This window comes from Ovis aries, chromosome X (assembly GCF_016772045.2).
Source record: "Ovis aries strain OAR_USU_Benz2616 breed Rambouillet chromosome X, ARS-UI_Ramb_v3.0, whole genome shotgun sequence".
Classification (NCBI taxonomy): Eukaryota; Metazoa; Chordata; class Mammalia; order Artiodactyla; family Bovidae; genus Ovis; species Ovis aries.
Window position 1 is genome coordinate 29,762,108 of NC_056080.1, and position 683 is coordinate 29,762,790.

Genomic DNA, 683 nt, shown 5'->3' on the forward strand with positions numbered 1-683 from the left:
AATTCTCATGTCATAAAATATTCTTCCTTTTATTTTAAAATGGCTGAAAAAATTCTTAGCTCATGGGAGTTCAAAGAATGTAACTAGGTGTATTGTGGTCATCATTTCATAATATGCAAATAGCAAATCATGTTGTGCATGTAAAACTAATGTGTTATATGCAGATTGTTGTTGGTGCTATTGTTTAATCAATACGTTGTGTCTGACTCTTTGCGACTGACCCCATGGACTGTAGCCCACCAGGCTCCTCTGTCCAGTGGGATTCTCCAGGCCAGAATACTGGAGTGGGTTGCCATGCCCTCCTCCAGGGGATCTTCCCAACCCAGGGATCGAATGCGCATGTGTCTCCTGCATTGATAGACAGATTCTTTACCACTGAGCCACCGGGGAAGCCCTCTCAATAAAAGAAACAGGTGGAAGGCTAGATTTGGCCAATGAGTCATCATTTGCAAGTCCTTGAACTAGAAGAATTAAGTGGAGCAGTGGGACTCTCATGAAGCTACCATTCTAGTGCATGAATTTACAGAATTTGACACCATGAGATTCTAGAGCTTGTAAGAGAATACAAAAGACCCCTTCCTGGCTCCAGAAGGGACAAGAGAGCATGTAGAAAAAGAAGAGAAAAATGGGAAAAATAAGATGTATAATTCCTTTTCAAGCTTAGTACCACCAAGAAAATCAAA